This window comes from Pinus tabuliformis, chromosome 1_2, assembly GCF_031772625.1.
Source record: "Pinus tabuliformis cultivar Carrire ecotype Pingquan chromosome 1_2, CPIR1, whole genome shotgun sequence".
NCBI lineage: Eukaryota > Viridiplantae > Streptophyta > Pinopsida > Pinales > Pinaceae > Pinus > Pinus tabuliformis.
In genome coordinates this window covers 1,340,447,183-1,340,464,293 of record NC_142298.1, presented here as the reverse complement: position 1 = coordinate 1,340,464,293, position 17,111 = coordinate 1,340,447,183, and the positions used below count along the sequence as shown (strand labels likewise).

General features: G+C 37.6%; 1 long non-coding RNA gene across 1 annotated transcript; it reads right to left on the bottom strand.

Annotated features, from left to right (window-relative positions):
- Positions 1 to 15,470: 15,470 nt before the first annotated feature.
- On the bottom strand, positions 15,471 to 16,561 carry LOC149211155 (uncharacterized). Its single transcript, XR_016252337.1, has 4 exons — positions 16,313 to 16,561; positions 16,132 to 16,203; positions 15,977 to 16,026; positions 15,471 to 15,844 (listed from the first exon to the last, which is right to left on the bottom strand). It is a non-coding gene; the product is annotated as an uncharacterized LOC149211155 (long non-coding RNA).
- Between the last annotated feature and the right edge of the window lie 550 nt (positions 16,562 to 17,111).

Here is a 17,111-nt window from a genome sequence, read left to right as displayed (position 1 = left end):
AAGAGTCTGCCAAAAGAAGACAAGCATACATTAAAGGGGAGCTTGTAATTTTTTGTTTGCTGAACTGTATTAACAGTCATTTGTTGATGGAGGATGTATTGCAGCGCAGCAGTTGCAAATGAAATCTTTGTTAATCCCTCTGAAAGGTAATATGTAGCAGTGATGAAATCAACAATGTTTTTGCTTTGTTTTTATGCAATATGCACAGAAATGCATAAAGAAGAAAAGATGGCAGCGCTGAAATGTAAAGAGCAGCAGCGAGATAAGAAAAAAATGCAAAGCTTGGAAACCCTCACAGCAGTGGGAAGACAAAATATAAAACAGCAGTTTGAATTTTTTTTATAATGCAATATGCATAGAAATGCATAAAGAAAAACAGGGGCAGCGCATAGTTTTAATGCACATGGAATGAATGAGAATGTGTGAGGGAGCAGAAAATTGAAAGGGATTGCACAGCAGTGCGTTGTGAAAATAAAATGAATGAAGCTGAAGATTGTGTGAAGCAAGGGTGCATAAGAAAAGGCAGCAGCCCGTGTTAATCTTTTTGTGGAGAATGAAGTACCAAGTGTATGTGCACACAGCAGTGCAAATTGCAGCAGCAACACAACAGCAAGTGTATGGACAGCAGCAGCTTGAAGAAAAGTTTTCCCATCGTGAAGAAGGAGAAGCACACAGCAATGCAAACAAGAAAGATGCAGCAGCATTAAAGTTTTGTTGAAGAAATGAGATGTAATGGACAGCAGCACATGCAAAAGAAATTTTCCTTACAGCAGTAAAGGTAAATGTAATGAATTTGTTGTTCATTGAATTGAAATGCAACATATGCAACAGCAGTGAGTGTAAGAAATGTTTACACACAGCAGTGTAAATTTGTAAGTTGGGACAGTGTAATTGTTCCAGAAAAGACAGAGTATTTTGTCTTTGAAAAGTGCACAAGCAGTGCAAGTGAACACACAGCAGTGTGGAGTATACACAACAGTGCAATGAATGTTTTGTTTTGGAGCTGCATTTGAAGCAGTCATTTGGTGAATCCCTCTGTTAAGAGGAAGATGTTTTTATAACAGGTGAATCCCTCTATCATGAGGAAGGTGCTCTTCAGCACATTGTAATGGTGAATCCCTCTGTCATGAGGAAGGTGCTCTTCAGCACATTGTAATGGTGAATCCCTCTGTCAAGAGGAAGGTGCTCTTAAGCACAGTCACATGGTGAATCCCTCTGTCATGAGGAAGGTGCTCTTAAGCACAGTTTCAGGTGAATCCCTCTATTAAGAGGAAGACAACTTTGTTTGTTTGTGAACTGCATCAGAAGCAGTTGGTGAATCCCTCTATGTGAGGAAGTGTTTGGGTATGTCCTAATGCCCAGCAGTTGAAATTAAAGGGGAGTGTTAAATTTGTAATTTCAACAGCGCAGGGTTGTTTTTGGAAAAACCGGCCCGGTCTCCCCGCACCACCATTCGCAGAAGGTGGTATCCATAAAGGGGGACCCGACACAATCAAATGCCGCCACGCGTCTCTTGTACGACGCCCAAAACCGCTTTCCCCGGACGCTAAAGGTCATTTCGTTTGCCGGACCTTGGCGTGCGAATTCCGTCGGATCGGTTTTGGAGGCTCGGATCGGCGCGAAGCTGCGCGGAAGTTAATGACCGGGCACGACGAATGGGGTGGCGACACGTGGCACCGAAGTGACGTCAGCCGACCCCCGCCCGCGTCAAATCAATTTTTTTTTTTGTCGTTTTCTTTGGTTGACCGCCGTAGGTGAAAAGTCATGTTTTTAATGCTTTTACGTGATTTAGGTGAGGCCTTTAATAAGGTTATGGGGCATACGTCCTTTATGTTAATTTTTAGATTTTTTTATATATGGCTATGTAAGCCCGTGTGTGGTAAGTGTTATGTTTTTTTATGTAATGGTGTATTGTGGCTGCGGTAGCGTATAGTGATGTGCGCGATTTTTTTTGGTGATGGGTATTGTGCCTGCGCACAATTCTTTTTATGGAATGGTGTTATGTGGTGGCTGCGCACAGTAGTGCGATTTTTGTAAATGCACAACAGTGCGATAAAACAAAAACAGGGATGTAATTGTTTTATTCGCCATTGTAAAACATAGGAGCAGCAAGAAATTGTTGTTGTAATACCCACAGCAGTGGAAGACCAGAAATGAGGAGACAGAGTTTCTCCAGTGAATCCCTCTCTGCGTAGAGGATGAAAGTTGTAACAGTTTTTATTTTAAGCAATAAAAATGTTTTATGCTGTTGTAATGGACTGTTCTGAGTCATTTTGTTTTTAATAGCTTCGCTGTGCAAAGGTCCTGGAAGAAATGAAACAGAGCATTGGCTCTGTGATGTCTGTTTGTATGGTTTTGGTATTTTCCCATGTAAAAATACCCAACATTTTCCAGGGTAAAATGCCAAGAAAAGTGTATGTTGAATGGGAAGTGAAAGGCTTCCGCCCTTGTTACATTGTCAAAATAATTTTGTTTTTTGCAGTCGCTGAAGGGTTTGGGTCCCGAGATAACGTCATGCCTTTAACATTTCTAAAGGTAAAAGCAGTGACGCCGACGCTGTGTTAGCTTTTGAAAGAGAAATTCCAACATGTAGAAACCAGGAATATTTCAAAAAATATATTCTAAGCCCTAAGCTAGCGACTAGAAGAGAAAAATACAAATGGCAGATGATAGATTCATATAAATCAAAAATCAAAATGATATGTACTCATATTAGATTCATATAGCTCAATTTGCAGGTTACTGTAGTGAGCAGATTTCAGAAAATAATTGAATTTGGCAGTTACGGTAGAGAGCATATTTCAAAATTTCCATAACATGATAAAATAGTGTGGCTATTGGAGAGAGCCTAGAACAAAAAGAAAACTAGCAGGGTCTTCAGTCGGGACCAAAGAAAATTCATAAAAGTGGAAATATGGAAAAAGGTGGTACAGTGGCACGGAAAAAGCCTACGCAAGACCAGCCCCTGTGCCTTTCTTACATTCCGGCAACCTGGTGCAGGATGGATCCAACACATATGGTTGATCCATTGTAGATGAGCTCATAGTGTATCTGTCTGTCGAGGAGTGGCAGAATATCCTCGCTTGGACAGCAGAACGGGATAGAATAGAAAGATGTCTTCAATATCTTAATTGTTGGAAAATTAATCCTGCAGAACTGGATAGAAGAGAAAGATGCCTTCAATATCTTAATTGTTGGAAAATTAATCCTGCAGAACTGGATAGAAGAGAAAGATGCCTTCAATATCTTAATGGTTGGAAAATTAATTCTAACCATTCCTTTAAAAATACTCACAACAACCATACTTGCCAAGTAGATTTTGTTTGCAGGTTGGATTTTTGTTTGTAGTTTGAAGGACAAATTACATGAAGTTCTGAGAATGAGTACACATCACACCATTCCACAACACACATCAAGTAATTAAGAAGGAATGCTTATTTAATGAAGGGTTGGGAAAACACTCACTCTGCAAGTATTAGTTACACTCCACAACATCTACAAGTTCAGAAAATCATTTATTTTATACAAATTCCCATACCATGTCTTCATACTTTGACTTTGTCATAAATATATGTGTTGAAATGTTTTGAATATACATGTGTAAAAGTCTTTAGTTTAGTGGTGGGTGTAAGTGTGAGAGGTGAAGAGGAGAAAATTGTAGAGCAAATTTTGGTGGGTAACAATTCTATTTTAGAGGTGCAACCTCCATTCTATTATGCGAATGTATTTTCATGTGTTTTGAAATATAATATAAAGTATTTTCATTTGTTTTGAAATATAATCTAAAATATAGTTTGTTGCAACATGGTTTTAAAATTTCATCTAATTTTAACTTGTTTTACTCTATGCTATCATGAGTCATTTTTTGGGTGTTTTAACCTCGTAAGAATTTTGTTTTACTTGGTGAAGGAGATGCAGCCTCCATCTATTATGCGAATGTATTTCATGTGTTTTAAAATATAATCTAAAGTATATACCTCTAGTTTTACTGCAACCACTCTATTTTACTTTGTTCTATGGTGAGTCACTTTTTCTGTGTTTTAAGCTCATGTCTAATTGCGATTTGATCTAGACAAATTGAGAGAAAGAATCCTCTCCTCTGCCTATAATTTCTTTCACGTTGTATAGTCACTTTTTGTGTGTTTTAAGCTCATGTTTAATTGCGATTTGATCTCAGCTACTGAATCTCAGCTACTAAATTGTTGAGAGAAAGACTCCTCTTCTCTGCCCATAATTTCTTTCATGTGGTATAGTCACTTTTTGTGTGTTTTAAGCTCATGTCTAATTACGATTTGATCTCAGCAACTGAATTGTTGAGAGACACTCTTCTCTACCCATAATTTCTTTCATGTGGTATTAGAGTAGGTTAAACTTTTGTTAGTGTAAAAACAAGTGTTTTTACTAGAAATTAAAAGGTTGTTTTGAAGAGCGACTGAATTGTTGAGAGACACTCTTCTCTGCCCATAATTTCTTTCATGTGGTATTAGAGTAGGTTAAACTTTTGTTAGTGTAAAAACAAGTGTTTTTACTAGAAATTAAAAGGTTGTTTTGAAGATAGATTTTGTGGTATTAGAGCAGGTTAAACTTTTGTTAGTGTAAAAACAAGTGTTTTTACTAGAAATTAAAAGGTTGTTTTGAAGACAGATTTTTGGAGTGAGAAGGTCTTTTTTACACTCAGAAATTGTAGCATCAAGCACAAGCTTGACTAATCCTCAAATACCTCAGTTTAATGGCGAAAATCATGACTACTGGGATATAAAAATGAAGACTCTGTTTTCTTCTCAAGATATTTGGGATTTGGTGGAAAACGGGTTCCAAGAATCAGCAGATGCAACAGCATACAATGCCTTGACACAAGCAGAAAGGGATTTATTGAGGGACAATAGGAAGAAGGATTCAAAAGCCCTCTTCTAAATTCTTTAAGAAGTTCATGGAAGTATTTTCCCAAGGATTGCAGTAGAAACAAAGTCCAACCAACCATGGGACACTCTCCGGACAACCTACCAAGGCATGGCAAAAGTGAATACAACAAAACTACAAATGTTGAGGAAAGGTTTTGAGACTATTTGTATGAAAGAGTATGAGAATGTAGAGTCATTCTTTACACATGTAATTGGACTAGTTACTCAAATCAGATCTCATGGTGAGACACTTGAGGAAAGGAGAATAGTTGAGAAAATTTTGAGAAGTCTGCCAGCAAAGTTTGATGCCATTGTTATGGCCATAGAAGAGACAAAGGATCTCTCACAGTTTTCAGTGGATGAGCTTCATGCATCACTGATTTCTCATGAACATAGACTAAATAGAGCAACAAACTCATTGGAGCATGCCTTCAAGGCACAAGTTTCATGTGGTCAAGGTAGAGACAGAGGAAGTTCAAATGCTAGAGGAAGAGGAAGAAGGCCATACAGAGGTGGAAGAGGAAGCCCTTCAAACTCAAGTGAAAGGGGCAACAATAAAAATCCAAGTCAAGGGCCAAGCCAAAATAAAGCACAAGGTCAGCCGTATGATAAATCTCGAGTTCAATGTCATTACTGGAAGAAGTATGGTCATTATGCAAATGAATTTAGAAAGAAGCAACATGATATAAGTAACAAACAAAGTGTAAATTTCACAAAGGAAAATCAGAACCAAGATAGCATGTTTTTAGCTTGTAATGTAACACAAAAAAAGCAAAGTGATGTATGGCTTCTAGATTAAGGGTGCAACAACCATATGACAAGGAACATATACATGTTTTCCAATCTAGATGAAAGTGTGAAATCTAAAGAGACATTAGGGACTGATAGGAAAGTATTTGTCATGGGCAAAGGAAGTGTAATATCCCTTCGATACTTAATCTTGTTTGGGGATAGAATGGTGGAAAATCCATGAAAAATATGGGAACAATGATGTAAATGAATAATTGCTAATAAATAAATAAATAGAGTGTATGTACTTAGGAATGAGACACCTAGAGATGAGACTTTTGCCAAATAAAATCTCATTGGTGAATGAGAATATATAATTCTTTCATGATAAGAATTCTAGATCAAATTCTAATAAGCTTAATGGATGGGAGAAAAATATCTATTAAGTTTGTTAGATGGAGAAAGATGTTAAACTTGGAACAAAAATTAAAACATCGCGGGAGAGAAAGATGACCTTTTATGGGAAAAGCCCAGGCAAGTGGATAAAAATATCCACAAAAGTGAGACGCCGCTAAAGGAAACCTTATCATGAAAGAAGAGAATCAAATACCCACGGAAGGGATCAACAAGAGGTTGTTGAATCTTGGGCAAGCATTCTCTACTTGGGGGTGAACTCGAGGAAATCAGTTATTGGTTGGGATGTGGTGTTCGATTCCCAAGTGGCTTCCTGCTGGTCATACTGGTTTGAATTATTTGTGTTATGAGTTTCTTTGGTTTCATCTGCTTTTATGTTAATTACTCTCCAATTCCTGAATAGATACCTAAGTTACTCCCTTTAAAAGAAAAATAGAAATGTCGTATTTCTGATTTGAAATTGAAGAGCTGACATTATAAGAATTTAAATCTAAAAGGGATGTATGCAGTAACGAGGGAATTAGAAAAGATGTTGTGGGAATAGTTTGTCATAGTATTACTATATGCATGCACCACAGGAGTAGAAGTTTAGTAGATGAAGGTGAATGGATAATAGAGGCTAAATGATTAGTTATTATGTTGAAATTCGTAATCTGATTTGAATTTACCTAAATATTGTAAATTTGCTTTCTATACAGGAAATTTATAGTAGGTTATGATCCTATCCTAGGAAAAGATATGGGTTCTAAATAAATAAATAAATAGAGTGTATGTATTTAGGAATGAGACACCTAGAGATAAGACTCTTGCCAAATAAAATCTCATTGGTGAATGAGAATATATAATTCTTTCGTGATAAGAATTCTAGATCAAATTCTAGATAAGCTTAATGGATGGGAGACAAATATCTATTAAGTTGCTTACATGGAGAAAGATGTTAAACTGGGAACAAAAATTAAAATATCGCGGGAGATAAAGACGATCTTTTATGGGAAAAGCCCAGGCAAGTGCATAAAAATATCCACAAAAGTGAGACTCCGCTAAAGGAAACCTTATCATGAAAGAAGAGAATCAAATACCCACGGAAGGGATCAACAAGAGGTTGTTGAATCTTGGGCAAGCATTCTCTACTCGAGGGTGAACTTGAGAAAATCAGTTATTGGTTGGGATGTGGTGTTCGATTCCCAAGTGGCTTCCTGCTGGTCATACTGGTTTGAATTATTTGTGTTATGAGTTTCTTTGGTTTCATCTGCTTTTATGTTAATTAATCTCCAATTCCTGAATAGATACCTAAATTACTCCCTTTAAAAAAAAATTGAAATGTCGGATTTCTGATTTGAAATTGAAGAGCTAACATTATAAGAATTTAAATCTAAAAGGGATGTGTCCAGTAATGAGGGAATTGGAAAAGATGTTGTGGGAATACTTTTTCATGGTATTACTGTATGCATGCACCATAGGAGTAGAAGTTTAGTAGATGAAAGCGAATATATAATAGAGGTTAAATGATTAGTTATTATGCTGAACTTCGTAATCTGATTTGAATTTACCTAAATATTGTAAATTTGCTTTCAATAAAGGAAATTTATAGTAGTTTATGATCCTAGCCTAGGAAAATTTATGGGTTCTAAATAAATGGGAAATGGGTACTGACATTCTTTGCAATATTACTATAAAAAAGTTCAATGTGTTTACGGGTAAATAGCTCAATTAATTATAAGACAGTCGGTATAGTGTATCCATGTAGAAATATGGTTACCCATATTATAGAAACGAAAGAGGTGGAAGTTGTACATATTAGATACAAAGATTTGTTGTTTATTTCACGTGAGAAATGTTCAATTAAATGAGTATGACCAACAAAATTACCACCAACAGGTTAAATACATGCAGCATGCATATAAATCTGAGTTGTATTACATCCTATGAAGTAAGATGTTATTAATATGTTTTACACATTATCGCTTCAGTAAGAATTCAATACTAATCACCTTATGATTCCACTAAATTCAATCCACTTGATCACCCGACCAGATCAGTTGAATTAATGAATCCTGAAATCAATCTAGTTCTTGAATGGAAGGGTGAGGGTGCATGAACAACCAAATATCAGGCCCATATGCAATTTAGTGCTATATACCTCTTTTCTATAATGAATTCTATGACTAAGTGAAGCACAACAGTACCTTTGAATTAATATTTTATTATGAGTGCGCCCGATGATACGATGCTGCCCAAAATCACTGTCGCAAGTGGTGCCAGAAAAGCTTCAGACATAAACAGATAAGTCAATAATACGCTTCACGCATAGAACTTAGTTTAGAGAGTCGTAAAATCTATGGTTCAGATAGCATTGATAAATTCATTACAACTGCGATGGTTATTATGAACCAACTTTGTGTCACTAGGTATTGTGAACTAGTTGTTGGGTATTTTTGAATGGGGAAAATACCAAAACCAAACAAACATTAACACCACAGAGGCAATGCTCTGTTTCCACTGTTCTAGGATCTTTGTACAGCGAAACTATTAAAACCAAAATGACTCATAACAGTCCATTACACAACATAAAAACATTTCTATTGATTAAAATATAAAGCCTGAAACAACATTCATCCTCTTTACTGAGAGGGATTTACCAAAACTTACATTCACCCATCAAAACAAAACTCTGTCTTTTCTCTCCACCTGAGAGTTCACTGTGCTGGGTTTACTGCTGTAAAACCCATTTTTACATTACTGTTGTAAAACAAGTTTTTACACAGACTTACAAAAAAAAACGCTCCACCATTTTCTTTATGCACTGCTGTGCAAAACCACACATGGTTTTTCTTACACCTCTGTTTTACAAAATTGCCACACAAAACATTACAACCCTGTTCTTGTCTTTTTACACACTGCTGTGTGTTTCACCTTTTACTGCACCATCATTTTACAATGCTCCACAAAAAAAATTCAACCCACGAGCTCTTTTCATTTTGCTCACACTATTCTCTTTCCCTGCTGCGCTCTTACATATCTCCCATAATACAATGTTAACTCAAAAAATATATACGCTCCACAGTTTTTTTTATATGCACTGCTGTGCAATCATTCTTTGCTTTCAGTTGCTTCTCTGGTTTTTAATGGGCAACAAATATAAAAAAAACGCACTCACATCGTGCGCAGCAACCATGCCCATAAAACTTCCTTTTGCTTGCAGGCACAACACCAATGAAGACTGCAGCACGCACTTACTAAAAAATCCACATCGTATACTTTTATGACAACGTATATATATAAAAATATATATAAAACAAATAAAAAAGATGACGTATATCATATGGGACACAGGCCCATAACCAAAATTAAAAGTCTCTACCAAAAACTACGAAAATCATTAAAGGCATTTAATTCCCTTTTCGGCGGTCAACAGGAATCCTCACACGCCACGCAAACCATTGATTTGCCGCAGGCCATATGCAGCTTCGGAGATCGACGGTGGAGGATGAAGAAGCAAATCCAATGGTGGAGAATGATATCGGAAGCCACCTTGTTGCTGATCTTTACCTCCCGATATGTCAGAGATGCTGACATCAGGTGAGAGCCACATGTCTTCACTAAATCGCATCGGAGGCCAATATACGGAAACTGCTTTTCCCTGGATGGCGGTGCGATATGGTCTGGGCGGTTTGTGGTTTTGTTCGGTGGTTTTCGGTGCAGCCGTATTGTCCACGTCCGCCACCTGCAGTTGGAATTAACATTCCAACACTCCCCTTTAATTTCAACTGCTGGGCATTCAATCTTACCCAAACACTTCCTCACATCGAGGGATTCACCAACACTGCTGTTACAAAGACATCTTCCTCACATAGAGGGATTTACCTGAAACTGTGCTTAAGAGCACCTTCCTCATGACAGAGGGATTCACCATAACAATGTGTTGAAGAGCACCTTCCTCTTGACAGAGGGATTCACCTGTGACTATGCTGAAAAGCATCATCCTCTTGATAGAGGGATTTACCATGTGTATGCTAAAAAGCATCTTCCTCTTGACAGAGGGATTCACTAATGACAATGTGCTGAAAAGCACCTTCCTCCTTAACAGGGGGTTTCACCAAATGACTGCTTCAAATGCAATTCCAAAACAAACAATCATTGCACTGCTGTGTGTGCAAACTCATTACAATGTTCTCCTATGCTGATGCATACTCTCTACTGCACTGTTGTGCCATCTTCTTTACTGTGTCTACCCCACACTGCTATGTCTACACTTGCACTGCTTCTGCACTTTTCAAAGACAAAATACTCTGTCTTTTCTGGAACAATTACGCTGTCCCAATTTTCAAATTTACATTGCTGTGTGTAAACATTTCTTACACTCACTGCTGTTGCATATATTGCATTTCAATTCAATGAACAACAAATTCATTACATTTACCTTTACTGTTGTAAGGAAAATTTCTTTTGCATGTGTTGCTGTTCAAAACTTCTTGCTGCTGCATTTTTCACTTTTGCATTTCTGTGTGCTTCTCCTTCTTGCCATCATGCTGTTGTCCATAACTTCTTGCTGCTGCATTTTTCATATTCACTGTTGTCCATACCCATAACCATAGACTGTCATCCCTGGGTTTTTATTTGCTGCTGCGTTGCCTCTGCAATTTGCACTGTCGCTGCCTTTTGTTTCATCATACTGCTGTGCCCATACTCTTGGCACTTCATTCTCCACACAAAAAATAACACAGGCTGCTGCCTTTTCTTATGCACCCTTGCTTCACACAATCTTAGTCTTCATTTTTTTTACACAATGCACTACTGTGCAATTCCTTTGGATTTCTACTGCCACACACATTCTTATACATCCAGTGTGCATAAAAAATCTGCTGTCCCTGTTTTTCTTTATGCATTTCTTTGCATGTTGCATTGCATACAAAAAAAAATTACATTTTTCACTGCTGTGTGAAAAAAAATTTCATTGCATTCTCAGCCACTCGGCATTTACGCTCTGCTGCGTTTTGCCTTCTTCTCATTTTCTTCTCACTGCTTTGCATCTTCATTCCCAATACAAAACATTTCCATCTGCTGTGTATTATACTCACTCTGCTGTGAGTATATTCTCTCACTTTACATAAAAGGAAAACTACATTCCATTGCTATGCATTTCAATGCATGTACTCCATAAAAAAAATTCAAACTGTTGTTTTATGTTTTGTCCTCCCACTGCTGTGAGGGTCTCCATGCTTTGCATTTTTCTCTCATCTTGCTGCTGCTTTTTACATTTCAGCGCTGCATCTTTTCTTCTTTATGCATTTCTGTGCATATTGCATAAACACAAAGCAAAAACATTGCTGATTTCATCACTGTTGCATATTACCTTTTAGAGGGATTAACAAAGATTTCATTTGCAACTGCTGCGCTGCAATACATCCTGCATCAACAAATGACTGTTAATATAGTTCAGCAAACAAAAAAAATTCAAGCTCCCCATTCATGTATGCTTGTCTTCTTTTGGCAAGTTTTCTCAAAACAAACTTAGATCAGCTGCGTTGCTTAAGGGGCTTTCACACTGTATTTCTTTTCTTCTCCATACTTGTGTAACTTTCTTCTTTTGCATGGGTCTAGCTTGTGTAAGAGCCCATGTCAAGTTACAGTCACGTGCCATATGCCCAATGTTATGACACTTGAAGCATTCAACATTGTTCATGAATGACATTTCATGATTTCTTCTAAAATTGTTTCTTGGAGGTTGTCGAAGACCACAACATCTATCTTTATGAAATGCTCTACAGTCTTTTGCCATATGACCAAAGTTTGAACAAGCATAACAAAATCCATAAAATGAACTTTGGTACCTGGGAGATGGAGGTTTTCTTGATGTACTTCTGAAACCTTGCTGCCTTGAGATCCTTTGATGATAACCATTGCATCTTGCCTCTTTGACATCAGCTACATTTCCTCTTGGAGCTGGTTTTCTACTTGGAGCATGATTTCTTCTATTACTGCCTTCATTTTTCTCCTTGCCTTTGCTGGAACTAGGAGCATCACACCTTCTTTCTGGCTTCTTCACATCTCCTTTGCTTAAAGCATCCTCATGCTTGTTTGAGGGTTCACTTACATACCCAAGTCCTGATTTATCAGATGGAGATCTGTGATAGCTGAGCATGTCATCCAAAGCTTGAGAGCTCTTCATGATCTTGTTCATCCCTTCAACCTTCTTCCTGAGGAGGACAATCTCTTCTTCTAACTTTTTACATTCATTATTTTTCTTTGCAAGCTGCCCCTCAGTTTCTTCCTTGTTACGAGTAGCTTCAGCTGCTACTATTTTGAAGGAGATAATATCTGTCTTCATTTTGGAGATTTCTGCTTGACTGCTCTCCATTTTCTTTTCAGCTCCTTGTGCCTGCTTCTTGGCTTCTTGTAGATCAGACTTAAGGGAGGTGACCTCTACCTTGTACTGTCCAATCTCTTCTGCAAGTTTGTTCACTATCTTGTGCCTTTGTTCAAGTTGACTTGACAAGGCGTCTTCCTGCTTTTTTGCTCTGTTCAACTGATTTGTCATAGACATGACTTCTTCATGATGCTTCCTCTTGCATTGATCCAGCTCCTTCTTAAGCTTGGCAAGCTCTTCATCCCTTTCTTTTACTTGAAGCTTGATGAGGTCAAGCTTTTCATTCTCAGCTTCTATGATGGGTTCTTCTTGACTCATTGTCATGGTCAGTGCTCCCTTTGCATGAAGGTCATGCAGTCTGTCCCATATATCTTTTGCTGATGTATATTTTCCTAGATTCTTCTTTACTGAATCAGGGAGTCCATCCAAGATTAGTTTTGCTGCTTGTGCATCATACTCCATGGATTCTTTATCCATCTTGCTGTCATCAATCACTGACTCCCAGACTTCAATCCCCTCAGACATTAGGAAAGCCCTCATCATTATTTCCCATACATCAAAGTTTCCATCAAACTTTGGGGTTTCAAATAGAATGTATTCTAATGGATTGCCTTCTATTTTAGTAGAGGAGGGAGGCACATTTTTAGCAGGCTTGGAGGCTTTCTTCTTTGACCTTGCCATTCTTATCTAGGCTTTAAATACTTGACTGTGTTTTTTTTTTAAATCACTCACTGTTCCTTTAACAGTAACAGAAAGGAAAGCTTTGAAAAATACCTTAACTCTTTTGGCTGAGTCTTCACACTGCTGGAGAGGTTTGACTGCTGCAACCACACCTTCCTTCAGCTTCTTTGAGTCTTCAAAGAGCCTGGACTAGCTCTGATACCACTGTTGGATATTTTTGAATGGGGAAAATACCAAAACCAAATAAACATTAACACCACAGAGGCAATGCTCTGTTTCTACTGTTCCAGGATCTTTGTACAGCGAAACTATTAAAACCAAAATGACTCATAACAGTCCATTACACAACATAAAAACATTTCTATTGATTAAAATATAAAGCCTGAAACAACATTCATCCTCTTTACTGAGAGGGATTCACCAAAACTTACATTCACCCATCAAAACAAAACTCTGTCTTTTCTCTCCACCTGAGAGTTCACTGTGCTGGGTTTACTGCTGTAAAACCCATTTTTACATTACTGTTGTAAAACAAATTTTTACACAGACTTACAAAAAAAAACGCTCCACCATTTTCTTTATGCACTGCTGTGCAAAACCACACATGGTTTTTCTTACACCTCTGTTTTACAAAATTGCCACACAAAACATTACAACCCTGTTCTTGTCTTTTTACACACTGCTGTGTGTTTCACCTTTTACTGCACCATCATTTTACAATGCTCCACAAAAAAAATTCAACCCACAAGCTCTTTTCATTTAGCTCACACTATTCTCTTTCCCTGTTGCGCTCTTACATATCTCCCATAATACAATGTTAACTCAAAAAATATATACGCTCCACATTTTTTTTTATATGCACTGCTGTGCAATCATTCTTTGCTTTCCGTTGCTTCTCTGGTTTTTAATGGGCAACACATATAAAAAAAACGCACTCACATCGTGCGCAGCAACCATGCCCATAAAACTTCCTTTTGCTTGCAGGCACAACACCAATGAAGACTGCAGCACGCACTTACTAAAAACTCCACATCGTATACTTTTATGACAACGTATATATATAAAAATATATATAAAACATATAAAAAAGATGACGTATATCATATGGGACACAGGCCCATAACCAAAATTAAAAGTCTCTACCAAAAACTACGAAAATCATTAAAGGCATTTAATTCCCTTTTTGGCGGTCAACAGGAATCCTCACACGCCACGCAAACCATTGATTTGCCGCAGGCCGTATGCAGCTTCGGAGATCGACGGTGGAGGATGAAGAAGCAAATCCAACGGTGGAGAATGATATCGGAAGCCACCTTGTTGCTGAGCTTTACCTCCCGATATGTCAGAGATGCTGATGTCAGGTGAGAGCCACATGTCTTCACCAAATCGCATCGGAGGCCAATATACGAAAACTGCTTTTCCCTGGATGGCGGTGCGATATGGTCTGGGCGGTTTGTGGTTTTGTTCAGTGGTTTTGGGTGCAGCCGTATTGTCCACGTCTGCCACCTGCAGTTGGAATTAACATTCCAACACTAGTTCCGTATGAACGGGTTACTGAGAAAGTTCTTAGGAATCATTGCAACGAAGATATTTGTATCCAACATACTTCATATAATGTTAAGGAGTTGAATAGGGATTTGAGTTAAATAAAGAATTAACAAAAGTTCATGCGATCTGTGGAACCCATCCAAACAGTGCGCTAGATGCACCTTGATCTAGTGCAATGTTCAGGGGAGATAATTAGAACAATAGTTTTAACATTGTTTAGAACAATAAGGGTAGCTGATTGAGATGGAATGAGTAGGACTACGATAACACTGGTACAGTTCTCTGTATATATGAAATGATTAATTTATATAGGTTAAATTATTTCCTTGAGGAATGAATAGGATCTACAAAAATGAAACAGTAACCTATGAAGTGACTGTTGTTCACCATTCAAATTAATTTACTGGGAAGGTAAACATAAAACTTCTCATAGCAAAAGATAGACTAGCCATTGCTCAAGTATGCGTATAAATCATTGTACAGAAAACATATGGTTATAGATTAACCAACAAGCGAAAATAAATAGGTAGACATTTTGTACTATAGTATAGCATGATAAGCCATTCATTGCGCAAAATATAAACTAGTATTGAAACAAATTACTCATAAAATTGACGTATGGTCATCTCTTAAGGGAATGCATGATGGGAATACTATCAAAGTTGTTATTGGTTGCAAGGGACAATATATAAAGAGAGATGAGAGAGAAAATTACAGCTAAATACCTCCACATAAACAAAACATTGTAACAAAAGAAGTTTATGAAGAAACCAACACATAATAGACAAGTGCATGGAAGTAACAACATGAAAAAATAGGAGTATATTCATAATGATAGGGATTCATAATAGTGAAACAGTAAATAGATACATTAAATGTACAACCTACTTAAGAGGCATTTTCAATCAACTATACTGTCTACCAGCCATGAATGGCTAAACCCCTGAGTAAGGGCATGTAGCCGACTGTCAGAAGGAGTCCAGTGATCATGAACTAGAAAACAAACAAACCAGGGGCACTATGGACACCCTCATTTAAAAATTGTAAATAACCCAAATTTCTCTTTAATGTTCTAAAATATTTTGTTCAACTAGTGAACAAGGAACCCGCAAAAGGAGGGAAACATTGCATAAACAACCTGGAGAGAGGAGAGGGATGTATCAGGGTTTGCCCTTTCAGGAGCAGCAACATACTGGAGCTGCAACTAGACAAAAGAAATGGCAAATGAAATACTTGCGACATATTCCACCATAGGGGCAGAGGCGTTAGTAAAATAAATATCCTAAATGACGATAAAAGAAATTGAGTAAGGAATGTGAGAAGGGCATATAAATACCTGAAACAAGGGCGACGACTAAAAAGCCTGCAAATGTTGGAATAGTGTGTCTAGACAAGATAGCAAGAGCAAGCATACAGGAATTAGAAAAACTGTGAGCATTCTTGGACAAAAACTTAGTTGAAACACATGTTCATGAGAAAAAAGCTTCTTACTGTGAGATGAAATGCAGAGACGCACTCTTGCTGAAAGGACGGAGTTCATGCCAAACTTGGAGATCCCTTCCTCTGCATACATATCAACAGAGGAATAGTAATGAGTTAGAACTTAAAGAAAAAAAAAGGGCAGAGTAAAAAAATAAAACTCACAGACCTAAATAGATTTTAGCTGAATTACCTGGTTGAGGGAGAGTTATAGATATCGTATCACCCCTCCAAATATAACCACAATTCTATCCTGAAGAGAGTAATACATAGGATAGACCAGGAGAGGACTGGAATCACTTTGGGATGTAACCATGTGGTCAGATAGAGTAATGAAATGGTTACGCAACTGAGAGCGTCAACACAGAGTAGGAATACCAAACCCTCCCTCTTACATAGTGAAACCAAAAGCCAAATCGGTGAATGGAGGCCAACACTAGAGTTTAGGGTTTTCGAAGTAAATGTACGTCGTTGATGTGATCCTGGTGATCTAAACCATAGATGGCTCATCTCCTTGGTGAATGCGGAAATTGTAGGGTCGTCGTACCTAATCACGTGGTCAGAGATGTGTGGTGGATATAAAGAAGCGGTAGGTCATGCAAGAAAATAGATGTCATTAGATCCCCACAAAAAGCGCTAACATAAGGATGAACCCTAGTCACGTTGTATGAATTTAAATAAAGGGATAAAAAAATAACGTGGGCTGCACCTGAATATAACTAAGGGTAAAAACCCAAATTAGGGAGGAGAGGATAGATTTTAGGAAAAAATAATTAAGAGCATAAGGGTGGGGTATTAGGTTGTCTTCATCAGCAAAGTCTATGGGGCACCTCTTTTCCATTGTTAGGTTCCATAACCTCAATGTTTATAATGGTAGCCCAACAAGAGGGACTGTGACCCTAGAACACCCCTTCCAAATTGAACACTAAACCCAATCATACCAAGAATATCATTGAATTCATAATTATAAAAGAGAAGGTGAGAGACAATTA